The sequence below is a fragment of the Colobus angolensis genome, unplaced genomic scaffold (genome assembly GCF_000951035.1).
Source record: "Colobus angolensis palliatus isolate OR3802 unplaced genomic scaffold, Cang.pa_1.0 Scaffold106, whole genome shotgun sequence".
Classification (NCBI taxonomy): Eukaryota; Metazoa; Chordata; class Mammalia; order Primates; family Cercopithecidae; genus Colobus; species Colobus angolensis.
This window is the reverse complement of record NW_012111586.1, coordinates 4,793,946-4,805,755: the sequence shown is the minus strand read 5'-3', so window position 1 is coordinate 4,805,755 and position 11,810 is coordinate 4,793,946. Positions and strand designations below refer to the sequence as shown.

At 55.5% G+C, this 11,810-nt stretch overlaps 1 long non-coding RNA gene across 1 annotated transcript in view; it reads left to right on the top strand.

The window, feature by feature from the left end:
* Positions 1–10,450: 10,450 nt before the first annotated feature.
* Positions 10,451–11,810, top strand: part of LOC105515113 — a 3,054-nt gene continuing 1,694 nt past the window's right edge. The window contains exon 1 of the long non-coding RNA XR_001002266.1: positions 10,451–10,665. This is a non-coding gene — a long non-coding RNA (uncharacterized LOC105515113). The remainder of the gene's footprint in view (positions 10,666–11,810) is intronic.

The following is an 11,810-nucleotide window of genomic DNA, read 5'->3' as shown; positions in this document are numbered from 1 at the left end:
TCAGGCCAGACTCATGGGGAGTTGGAGGGAGGCGTGATTTGTTTCCAGTCTCAGATGAAGCTCTCAGGCCAGGGTTCTTTCTCATTCCTTAATCAGCTCCCCAGACAGAATCTGCCTCCTCCTTGAGGCCAGGATCCCAGACTGGCTCTCCAGGGCAGGACCTCTCTCCCCTCTCAGCCCATGGGGCTGCTACCTATACCACTAAAACTAAAGAAGCCCGGAGGAGGATTAATCCTCAGGGAAGGGACTGCTGGTCCTCACCTGACATCCAGGTCAGGAGCTCCTAATCCAGGCCCTTCCCTGATCGATCTAATCTTCTATCCTCGAACCTGGGACTTAAGAAAGTGAAAGGTGAGATTTCTTGCAGAGATCGGGAAGGGAGTGTGCAGTGGGGTCTTTGGAAATGTTCTGAGGAACAATGGCCTGGTGAGGCAGTAGGGACACTGCACTGGCCAGAGGGACAGGTTGAACTGGGCTACCCTTGCAACAGTGGCCTCGGCCCCTCTCACATCGCAGTCTGCTGCTGGGATGGCCTTTCAGAGATGTCCCAGATTGAAGTGGGGAGGCCAGACTCCCACACTGACCACAGTCACCTGTGGACTGCCCCCAACAAAGGGACATAACCTTGTGTGAGGCCAGCTGAGGACACTTCCCCGGGAAGGAACTCGACCGCGAGGCCACAGCGGCCAACACTCCCAGCACTGCAAGAATGTCTCGGCCCTCGAGGGCAAGCTGGGCAGCACCACAGCATCCACTGCAGACTTTCTGGGCAGAGGGATGAATGGGCCTTAGCGATGGCCTGTTTCACGGAGAAGTAGGTGGTAATGAAGGTTGGTGGACATGGCTAGATGGGGCAGTTTTGGCAGACACAGCAGGATGAGAAGTTTTGAGGTTATGTGGAGGGCTGGGGCTCTGTGGAGGACAAGGCAGAGCAGGATGGTTTGGAGGGACATGAGACAAAAAGTTTGGAGGACAGAGGGAGTGGATGGGTATTCGTGCTGCTCCTGTTGGGCCTGGGCAGCCCAAGTGGATGGGAAGAAGCCCCCCTCAGCATGACAGCTCCTCAGTCGCTAAGCAGGATTAGCCTCCTCTTCCTCAGAAGGAGGGGCTCCACTCCTGCATCAGCCACCAGCTCTGGCCCTAATCCCCCTCGCTTTCTAATCCACCCACGACTTTCTTAGGCATTAGCGTTGGGCTCTCAGCTCCCTAAGCCCCACCCTGAAGATGGGAGCCAGGCTCTGAAGGGAATTAGGCCAGCCTCAGAGGATGGCTTGCCAAACAACTGGAGGGAGGCTGAGAGCACCACCCACCCTTCAGCCTTTCCTCCTCTGGGGCTCACCCTCACCCCCAACCAGGGACCAGGGTGTCAGAGGGATCCCTACCAGCTCCCTGCTAGGATCAGGTGAGGACAGGGCAGAGGGGGCTGAAGAGGAAGAGGCTCCCCACCCCTCAGGTCGATGCTGAATCTAGAGGGGATGCTAAGCAAGGATACAAGGGTAACCCATAGCTTGGCAAAGGCAGACAGAGTGGAGCTCAGGAGACTGTGCCAAGGGAGAAACCAGAAGGCAAACTGAGGGCAGATTTTGTAGAGCCTTGAATGCCAGCTGAGGGGTTTGGCTCTCCCCTGGGGATGCTGAGGAGTCATGGTGGGATTCAGAGCAGTTAGTTTGGTGCCTGTGAAGCCTGGCTGGGGTGGGCTGCAAAGGAGGAAGGGCAAAGGGGTGGGTGGCACTCTCCACCTGCCTCCAGTTGTCTGGCAAGCCGTCCTCTGAGGCAGGCAGAGACTGGGGTGAGGCTCTTGCTGTGATGTCAGCAACAGGCAATGGGACCCCGAGAGAACACCCAGCACCGGCTCCCAGGCAGCCAAGAAGCACAGCGCCCTGTGTGGCAGCAGGGACAGGTGCAGCCTGAGTCTGGAGGGTGGGGGCTCCACATGCACCTGTGAGGGAGCAGAGCTGGGGGCACCCAGGGAGAGGTAAGGTAGGGCAACAGCCCATTACCTCTCGGCAGCTGCCCTCCAGAGCCTCATAATCGTCTATTATTCCAACTACTAAGAACAGGCAGCAAGAGCCTGGCTGCAGTACGGGACGGGACGGGAAGGAGTGGCCTGGGAGGCGGGACCTTCACCTGCCCAAGACACCCCTTCCCAGAGTTGGGAGACCCATCAGCCCCACTCCAGGCCCTGAGAGTGGCCAAGAGCTTCTTTCCTATTAGAGGGGTCCAGGCATGGAGCTGAGAAGGCAGGGGAGGGTGCCAGTCTAGAGGTGTCCAGGTTCCAAGCACCAGGAAGGGCCTGTGGTCTGTTCATGAGCTGCTTCCTGGGAAAATCTAGCATCTTTCTCTCCGCTTCAGACCCATCCCTTCCTACCCCCACCCCCCAGGCTAAGTTGTCTGCAGATATTGCGGGGGTGGTTATTAGTATTCATTAAGCCAAAAACTTACTAAAATTCTCCTTATCCTAACCCTTGGCCTGGGCAGCTGTTGTTCACCCATTTTTTACAGATGAGATAAACGAACTTCAAAGGGAAGTCACTTTTTCTAGACCCACACAGCTGGTGACAACACTGAAACCAGGGAGGCAGAGAAGGAAGGACAATCATGTACAATCCAGGAAGGCAGAGTAGTACAGTGGTTACAAGTGTGACTGTCAGAGTCTGATGGATTGGGGTTCAAGTCCGCACTCCGCCTGCCTCTTTCTAGCCGGGCAACTTCCCTGAGCCCCAAGTTTCTCGTTCATAAGTGAGTTAATCATGCCAACTCACAGGACCCCTACAGCATGGGCCTTATAGGAGAATAGACACACTGTGATCCAGTGGGATCTCTAGGGGGATGGTGGCTGTTGTCACTGCCCAAGGCCACTGAGTGGACAGGCAGAGAAGCAGGGCCTGGTTCCCAGCTCTGTCTGCTTCCAAAGCCCTCAGATGCACCTTCCAGAGGTGGTGGTAGGCAGCTGGGGTCCCCAGACTCTGTGAGGGGTTGGACAGTAGGGCAGATGAGTCAGGGTATTGAGCGGGTGGCGGGATGCTAAGAGGCTGAGAGGTTCATCATGGCAGGTCCGTTAGGCCATCCCAGCAGAGACCTCTCATTGGGCCTCGCTAATGAGCCTCCACTGGATTATCCGCTCCCACCTCCGCTCCGTTTACTCTGTCAAATCGAGTTTGCATTTTAAATGGGAATTTGACAAGACGGGCAATTTGTCTGCTGATGAGGTTAATGGGTGTTAGCCCTGCGGACTAGGGAGGGAGAACCCATGTCCCTGCACAGTCTGGCCTCTGCTCAGATCAATGACCCCGGCTGCTGCTCCTCTTTACTCTGCAGCCACTCTGGGCCTCCGTGTATCCAGAGGCTGTCCCTGTGTCTAGCTCACCTCCTCCAGGAAGCCTTCCCAAAAGCACCCTGACCTGGGCCACCTCAATTAGTCAGGCTGGGTGATGTCCCCTCCACCTGAATGCAGAAAGGATTCCTGAGGGGTGGGCCATGTCACCCCCTCTCAGAGGAGGGGCCTCCTCTCTCGGCCCAGGCTTCTAGGACAGAGCCAGATTTTCCCTCAGAGTTGGGTTCCCAAGGGCTGGGGTGTCTTCCCTCCTGCTTCCCCCTACTCCCCACTCCCATATGGAATTTGGAATGGAGCCAGCAGGGCTGGTGTTGCCACATCCTGAGTTTCAGTGCTGGGATGGGGACTGGTTGGCAAGAAAAGGTTTTGAATCCATCACCTCCAAGCCAGCGCCTTTGTGGAGCAACTCCCAATGTTGGGGCTAACAGGAGAGCTAGGGAACCACCTGAGACCTCCTGATGAGGCCCGAGTTGACCTCTTCCACATGGGTTCCTTCCCAAGATCCTCTCCGTCAAAAATGAGCAAGAATCCAGAACCCAGGGGCTGGACCAGGCCAGGATGGGTTGGGGCTATAGAAGAAGCAGCCTTGGCCTCCCCCTCCTCCTGGGGGCCCGGCGCCCTTCCCCACCCGGGCTAATGTGCCACAATTACCTCCTAAGTGCCCAAACAAATGTGGCTGCTGGGGAAAGTGACACAGGCTCCAGGTGATGGATTCGTGCCATCGGGGAGCCGGGCGGAGCGGGCTCCGAAAGGGGGGGGAACACTAATATTGTATCAGCGTCGGCGCCGGCGCCACGAGCCGGTGATGAATATGTGTCACTTTACACGGCGCACACTCGAGGGCCTGGCTGCGCAGGCATGGAAAATAGAGTGTCTGGGATTAATGATATTGAAAATGATAGAGAGCAGATTGGAAATGGCTTCGCCCGCCCGACCCGCAGAGATGGAAACGTACCTCACAGCTATCTGCCCAGGCCTGGCCCCCCACCTGCCCCCCTTCACCTTCCACAAGCTGCAGAGGCCCACAGTGAGGACCCTGAGTCTTGATCCTGCCAGGGGCTCCTCAGGGTGGCACACATTGGGGTGGGTACACCTGTGAGCAGAGACACAGAAAGCAAGAAAACCTCAGCCCCAACTCACCTTTGACCTTGGTCCCAGATGAGCCTGACCCCAGCCACCCAATGAACCTTGGCCTTGTCCACAGACCAAGCCCTGATCCCAGTTCCAGCCGAGCCCTGCCTCTGGCCACAGAGTGAGTCTGCAGAAGCTTGAGTCTCTCACAAGACCATGAGGGCGGAGGTAGGGGAGAGGGGTCAAGGGTGGGGGTGGGTGGTTGTAGAGGTGAGGCTGGAGAACATGGACCCCTGAGTGTAATGCACCCCACTGCCAGAGGGGAGGTCCAAGCCCAGTCTGGTACTCCATGGTGTGGACGCCCCAGCAAGCAAGCAGGTGAACAGGTGTCTTCTCCATTGATGTCATTCTAAGTGTCTACGTTGGGTTACATGACTGTGTCTGCACACATACGTACATACTTGCAGGTATGTGTGCATGTATGTGTGCATCTGCTCACAAATACACCTGTGGGGTTGTGTCTGGCATGTGCAGGAATGTCCAAAACTGGGTTTGTCACTTTGTGTGCCTTGGTGTGTGTACAACATCTCTGAGGACTGTATGTGTGTGAGTGTGGCTTGCCTGAGGCCACTCTGTGCATGGAGATGCCTGCGGTGAGCACACATGTGTGTTTTTGTGTGTGCGTGTCTAAATGTTTACCCATAGATGAAGGGACTCCAGCGTGTGGCCATTAGTTAAGAAAAACTCTGTTTTATGAGGCCTGACCCTGGTCATAGGCTAAATTCCCAACATCAGGACAAGATGCCTTTCCCTGTTGGAGTAGACACTATCACACTGGAATTTTATCAAATTTCCCAGATGGACAGAAACCCTGAGACCATCAGTCCAACCTCAACATCCATCCCAACATCAGTCCCCATCCAAACCAAGGTCAGAGGATGCGCCTACATCAACATTATTCATTCAGTCAACAAACAGTCCTTGAAGGCTCATAACATGGCAGATGCCATCTCTGGTGAGCAGAACAAACACAGCTCCTGACCTCATGGAGGTACAATGCATCAGAGGAGTCTGACCCTGAGCAAGTACACAGATGAGGAAACACAAGGACAGTGTGCAAAAAGGGCCACAAAACAGGTGTTCAGAAGACCGTGATAGAGATTCATGGGGTGACCTGGCATTTGATCGGGGTCGGCTCCTCTGTGCAGTGACATCTGAGCTGAGGAATGAGGAGCCAGCTCTGTGGAAAAAGGGGAACAGAAAGAGCACTGGATATATTCTTGGTCTTGTCAGGAGACAGGTGGGCAGAGAGACAGGAGGAGAGGCTGGGGCCAGCAGGGGCTTCGATTTTATTCACCATGGGAGGTAGAGCCACTGGAGGGGTTAAGTAAGAGAGTGTCATGATCATATTTGCTTTGTGTTGTTTTTATTTATTTATTTAGAGATGGGGTCTTGCTCTGTCACCCAGGCTGGAGTGCAGTGGCTATTCACAGGTGCGATCATAGTTCACCACAGCCTGGAACTCCTGGGCTCAAGCCGACCTTCCTGCCTCAGGAAGATCACTCTGTTGGGTGGAGGAACACTTGGAGGCATTGATAACAGAAGCTGGTAAACCTTTCTGGAAGTTCTGGTATCCACACCAGGCCCAGGGTCCATACCCTCCCAGCAACAGCAGCAGCGTGCACACATCACAGCCATCACTAATACCACCAGCTGGTGCTTCCCAGCCGCATCTTGAGGGCCTGGGGTTCCCTGTCCACTTTCTCTCAGTCCTGCTACTTTACTCCTGCCTGGGAGAGTGACCCTTCCTCAGCTCTGCTCTCTGTCCCATGGGGTTGCCTGGAAATGCTCTCTCCCCAGACCACCTGGATCTTCCCAGCTCTACTATCATCCAAAGAACCAGACGTGCAAAAGCTAGGAGTTCCTATGAAGATATGAGAGAAGAAGGGAGCTTCAAACTGGTGGTGAGAAGCCCTGGTCTGAGCAGAGAACCCCTTGTGCCCAGAGTCCATTTCTGGAGAAAGAGGCACCACTCCCAGGGCAGCCCCACCCCCAGCTGCAGGAACTCTGAACACACCTGGCAGTGTCCCCACGGGGTCCTATTGCACTGCACAGCAGAGAGCCGACCTCCTGAAAAGAGAAAATACCAGCACAGGACTGGCACAAGGGTGGCGCACGGGAAATGTGAGTGGAGGGGAAGGACAGAGTCCCATACTGGGTGCAGGCAGAGCTGGGTGACCTGACTGCAGCCCAGGTTCAGCACCAGCCCCCAATCCTACCCTGTTGCCTGCAGCCCGGGGCAGGCAGGCTCCCTGTTGGCAGTGACTCTGTGTTTGGAGGAGGATGAGGGGCTGAGCCCTACCCCGGGCTGCCTTCTCCCTCTCTGCTTCCGTCTCTTTCTGCTCGCCTGCTTTCTCTCTCAATCTCTCTCAATCTCTCTTCGTCTCTGCTCCTTTCTCTCCCTCCTTCCCTGCCTCTCTCTCCCTGAGTCATTTGCAGAGCGGAGATGGCCTAGCCCATCTGGGAGCGAGAGCGCGGCCCGGTGACGGAGGCGCAGGTAATAGCCGAGTGGAGGAGAGAGATGTGGAAATTTATGACATTGAAAATGACTGAGAGAGAGTGTGTCTGTGAGTGTGGGAGGAGGAGAGGGCAGGAGGGGCGGGAAGGGAGAGGGAGGGAGCTCGCATGTGCTCTCACCGCACTCACGGCCCTACCCCTCCCTCCAAGGGAGACCAACCTTGTAGAGAGGAGAGGACAAGGGTGAGCGGGAGGAGGCAGCCAGACCAAAGACAAAGGCAGACAGACAGACAGATGGTAGAACAGGGAGGGCAGGTGGAAGGCGGGGAGGCAGAGGAGCAGGTGAGGCCAGGACACAGAGCAAGGCTGAGAATCACTGTGGAGAGACGCCCAGAGTGTCTGGCTGGTCCCCGTCCTGGCCCCCCCACCCCAACAGGAGCTCTGCTCTGAGGGGAGGGTGTCCCCATGGCATATGGTAGCATGGAGGCTGGAGTCTGAGCTGGAGATTTTCTAAAGGAGGAGGCCCAGAGGAGGCCAGGCATGCTCCAGGCTGTACAGGAGGTCAATGACCACATGGGGCCTGAATCCAGAACTTTCTCCCAGCTTAGGCTCCATGTCCCATAGGTGCTGGGGTATGGGGAGCCAGGAGGTAGAGGAGCTAGATCGTGTAGCCATCTGCCCCTCTAACAGCTCTTCCCTCTGGACCATGGGAGGCAGGGGAATGGCCAGAATGACCTCTCCATATCCTCTTGTAGTCAGAAGAGAATCTGTTTCCTTGGGGTGCTAAGTCCATAATCCTCTCTTCCATAGCCACCCTCAGACCACCTGGGACTCTGTTGCTGAGGACATGAATAATTAGACGTCCTCCTGAGAGCTGATCCCTTCACCTCCACCCATGACCACTCAGACCCGCAGACACTCCACCCCTCAGCCCCACTCTGCTTCCTCTCCGCTCTCATGCGGCTGAGTCCCCACCCTGCCCCAGTCACCATCCCTTGCCCTGGGACTCCATTCTTTGTTCAGATACCCTCCCTTTCTGGGCCTCACTCGCCTCATCTCATCTGTAAAATGAGAATAACAATACCTTTCTATGCCCATTATCCTGGAGCTGGAGAAGCAAAGACAGGACTCAGAGGGTACACCTCAGTCTCCTCAAGTCTCAGAATTCTTCTTCATTGGAGCATGGGGGTTATCTTAACTCCAGACGAGTTGTCAGTAGTGGTGGCTGATTTTGTGGGTGATGTCGGCGGAAGCAGGACTCCCAGGCATCCCAATATGTATACACACTCAGCCATCTCCCAAGGAAGCTGGTGCATCAAGTAGTCAAAAGGTAGAATCCTCCATGCCCAGGTGCAGGAGAAGGTTGAGTCCTAAATAGGAAGGGGGCTGTGTCCCAGGCAAACAGCAGAGGAGGTCTGAGCCCAGCCCTAATCCTCAAGCTCGGGCTCTGGCAAGACAGGTGGCTCCCGGCTCTTAGAGACCTTACCCCCTACCCGCAGCAACTTGGGGCCTGACTGAACAGGTGTCCAGGTTTCCCTGACTGGAAAGCAAATGAGGTTACTCCCCACTCCACATCCCTGCCCATTTCCCCCAACCAGCCTTCAACAGGGGTCCCCCCTCCTTCCCTCTCTTTACCTCCCTCTCCTGCTCCATGGCACTCTGGAAAATGTTCTTTGATTAACCTCTCCCAGCCAAGAGCATTCAAAGAGGCTGTATAGTGCAGTGGTTGAAAGCACCAGCTTTGGGACCAGAAAAGCCCCAAATCACAGCTCTGCCCTTTGCCTGGGTGAACTTGGGCTCTTCATTTAACATCTCTGAGCCTTGTTTCCTCATCCTCATCTGACAAATGGAGCCATAAATGCCCGGGTCTAGGATTGTGTGAAGATCACATGAAGTCATGAATGCAAAGTGACTGGCACAGAGGAGATGCTCAGCAAATGCCAGCTGCCATCTCCCCCCACCAACCCCGTACTACATTTAACTGTGTCTTAGTTTTCTGCTGCACTTAGAGGATAAGGATGAGAGCTGAGGGTGGGGAGAGAAGGAAGAGCAGCAGCAGTAGCAGCTTCAGGAGGCTCCTGATCACTTAGAAGAAATGAAGGCTGAGCTACAGTAGGAGAGACTCAGGTTAGCCCTGAGAGGGACTTCCCGTACTGACACCCTGGAGGAAGCCACATTTCAAAGGCCCCGCGTGTTTAAGTTCAGTCTGTCCCCAGGACCATATCCTCATCCTAGAGGCAGCTCCGAGGAGGCAGCAGCTGCCCTGTCTGGGGAGCAGTGGGGGAGGTGAAGAGTTCACTGGGCTCCGGGGCTGTGGGCTGCAGGCCTCCCACCCAGCCCTGGTGCCCTGGCCTGGCCCATTGTGGCCACATAAAAGGTGACGGATGGTTAATAGGGGAGATAACAGGATTCATAAGGGAAATTTATCGGTCACTCCGGTGGTATAAATATGTTTATAGCGGACCAAGGGGAAATGAAGAAGCCCCAATAAATCACCATGAAGCCACCAGCCACTAATAGGCAAGCAGCAGTGGGAACCCCAGTGTTGGCGATTGCAGACACCCCCTCTGGCTGCCCACTAATGGCATGGCGGGGCTGGAGACTCATCAAGCTGGACAGATGCCCAACCCACGCCATGGCGGGAACAAGACCCCAGGGGCCACCTCTGCTGGACCTGAGCTGCCCTGCCTGCTGTGCAGCCCCCACTTCCCCCAGTCTGGATTCGGCCAGGCTGGAAGGGCTGAGGGAACAGGGCAGTGGGTATATGAACCAGGTCTAGGAGGCTTCATGGCGCCTCGGTTAAAGAGTCTCTGGAGTCAGAAATGACTTCAAAACTTTATCTGCCGTTTTCCAATCCCTGCCTGTCTTAGAATTTCCTTGTTTGCAAAATGACTTCGCAACCTTAGAAAGCTGTTGTGTAGAGAGATAATCCATTATCGTAGCGCTTGGTATTTTGTAGCCTCAAAAATGGCACCTCAGCCTCCTGAGTAGCTGGGACCACAGGCATGAACCACCATGCCCAGCTAGTTTTTAACTTTTTTATAGAGACAAAGTCTGTTGCTCCTGAGCTCAAGTGATCCTTCTGCCTTGGCCTTCCAAAGTGCCAGGATTACAGGCATGAGACACCTCCCCTGGCCATCCCCATTTCATAGATGAGGAACCTGAGGCTCAGAAGTTAAGAGGCTTGCCTGGGATCCCACAACCAGAAGAGAAAGGCTCTGTTTGATTCCCAAGCCTAGAATCTTCTCGTTGCCCCAGTGTAGGGCCCATTCCTTCCTCAAAGTCACTGGGGGTTCCCTGAACCTCTTCCCCAAGAAGAGACCTAGGATTTCAGGGGCCATGAAGCATTCAAGTCAAAGCCCCGGGGCTCTGGCAGTGACTTGCTGGTGCTGATGACAGCTCTCCATCTATCCCTTCTCTCTCTGCCCCTGCTACTTCCTGTCCCCCTCTCCCCCAGCAAGGGCTCAACTCAGCTCCTGCGACCTCACTCCAATAGGGTGGTTGCCTAAAGACTTCCATCTGATCTGTATGGGAGGTCCATATCTGGGCTCACCGGCCCTGCCCTCTCTGTCACAGCCTCCTCCAGGCCAACGTGTCCTCTAGCTCAGCTTACTCCTTCATTCATTCTTTCAGAAACATTCAAGGACCTTCTTCCAAGGGCACAATACCCAGCAACATGGACAAGGCCTGGCCTATGGTGAAGTCAGGTCTGGATCATAGAACTGAATGGGGTGTGTTGCCAGGCGTAGTGGGACTAATGCCTGTAATCCCAACACTGGGAGGTTGAGGTGGGATGATCGCTTGAGGCCAGCAGTTCCAGATCAGGACAACACAGCAAGACCCATGTCTACAAAAAATTTAAAAAATTAGCAGGGCATGGTGGCATGTGCCTATAGTCCCAGCTACTTGAGAGACAGAGGTGGGAGGATCACTTTAGCCCAGGAGGTTGAGGCAGCAGTGAGCTATGACTGCACTACTGCACTCCAGCCTGGGTGACAGAGTGACACCCTGTCACTAATAATAGTAATAATAATAAGTGTATTGTGTTGAGGCTAAGGCAGCACAGAGGCTGGAGAGGCCTGGAATCACAGAATGGGTAGGAGGAAGGCAGGAAAAGCATTTCCAGAGGAGGGAACAGCTTGAGCAGGTGGGGAGGAAGCAGGACTTCCTGGTCCCACTGGGGCCGGCTGGTCTCCCGGTTTCTCTCTCAATGCTGAGAGGCTGCGCATCATTTCCTACATAAGTTCCACATCACTTTGTCCCTATCCTCAAGCCCTCCTCCCTTTATTCGTGGTCATGCTGTTCAACCATCGTTCTTACCTCCGCTCTGGACAAACCCTCTGCCTCCTCCCCAGTTTCCTGCCAGGATGGCGGGTCCCTCTGCAAACTACGCCCAGCCCAGCGCTGCCTGAGCCCCAGATCAAACCCCCAGTCTAGGGGCCTCCTGCCCAGTGTCACGGTCAGCAGTGCGGAGGGCCTGCATCCTTACACAAATGCCAAGGGTAGGGGGACAGGGCCTTGGAGGTCTTGAGACCCCACCGCTCCCTGCCTGCTCGCAGGAAGGGAGGGACTGAGCCGCCTTGGCCCCTGTCCGGCCCTCCGCGCATCTCGCTGAATCTCGGTCTCTCCCCACCTCTCCTTCGTGTCCCAGACTCTCCAGTCCCGGCCTCTCCGGCTCTCTCCCGGTCTCGGGCTCCGTTTCTCCGTGTCTCTCCCTCCCGAGGCCCCCTCCCCAGCCGGGCGGGGTAGATCGCTCCGTAAATAGGCGGATGGCCCGGGGCGCTGCGGGCGCAGACACTCGTTTTTACAGCCGGTAATTGACTCCTTTCAGTTGATAATTCATGGCTTGCATATGCGCTTTAATGCGGGCGCCCCGGGAGGCGCGGCA